Here is a 481-nt window from a genome sequence, read left to right on the forward strand (position 1 = left end):
TCCAAAATGAACCAATGCAATCGAAGTGTTCGCGAGTCCCTCGCATTTGATTGGCTTTTAGCGACGTCCCACGGCGTCGCTGGCACCGACGAGAACCACGTGTCGTGAAGCCCGAACACGGGTCCACGGTCGGATGTAGCTCAGTCGTCTCCAGTCGTAAAAAGGGATGTGATTGACGTCAATTGTCTACGTCTACAGCCTGCCAAAAGGCGGCACTATTACCAGACAGCTGTCTGGCCTTGGATTGGCTCGAATGCCTTGAGGGGTCGGTGCGTCACGCCGATGCACCGCCGGGACGCCACGTTGCGCGGGTCTTTGGTCGGCACGCGTCCATCCAGCAGGGGAATCCTTCAATCTTGAAGGTCGTGAGAGGGCCCTCGAACCTTCCTTGGCCACTTGGCGAGGTCTTGGCCCAAAAGGCGATTGGCGCCTCACGACACACGCACCACAAACCACCGCGCCTCAGCACTTACCTTTCATT

The sequence above is a fragment of the Saprolegnia diclina genome (assembly GCF_000281045.1).
Source record: "Saprolegnia diclina VS20 unplaced genomic scaffold supercont1.115, whole genome shotgun sequence".
NCBI classification, from domain to species: Eukaryota; Oomycota; class Saprolegniomycetes; order Saprolegniales; family Saprolegniaceae; genus Saprolegnia; species Saprolegnia diclina.